Below are 568 nucleotides of genomic sequence, written 5' to 3' on the forward strand. Positions count from 1 at the left end.
TCAAAATAAGTGCAGAAACGATCCAGGATGAACAAAATACCAACATTTTAGGAAAGACAGGATCCAGTGCTGCACTCGGGCCACCCAGCAGCCTTGCTTCCCCCAGAGCCTGACAGATCCGGTCTTTATCTAACACATCAGTGTGTTTTCACCACAGTTCCCTTTGCATTAAATGTTGCTTTAACGTCTGTATCTCAAAGCTGAGTTCTCGGCGGCGTCCCCCGCTCAGCCTCTGTGCTGCTCGTGACTGCCTCACTCTCCTCGCCTTCATGTTGCCCCTGCTTGTAAGTTTGCAAATTCTGCCCCAAGCCAACATGGAGCAGATGGGGAAGCTGGGCCCCTGCGGGTTCCTCCCTGCACGAAAGGAGGCTCGTTGCACCTGCTCATTCCCCACAACTGGGTGCGGTGAGGATGGGCTCCAGCGGCGCCTGTGAGGTCTCTTGTCCTGGGGGCCGCCTGGAGGGATGCCGAACTGTCTTTGTCACAACGCTCCAACCTCTTCCCACAGCCCCTTCCTTTGTCCCCAAGCCTCACCCCCACCCCCCCTCCTCCGCCCCTCACCCCCATT

This window comes from Crocuta crocuta, unplaced genomic scaffold (assembly GCF_008692635.1).
Source record: "Crocuta crocuta isolate KB4526 unplaced genomic scaffold, BGI_CrCroc_1.0 scaffold443, whole genome shotgun sequence".
NCBI lineage: Eukaryota > Metazoa > Chordata > Mammalia > Carnivora > Hyaenidae > Crocuta > Crocuta crocuta.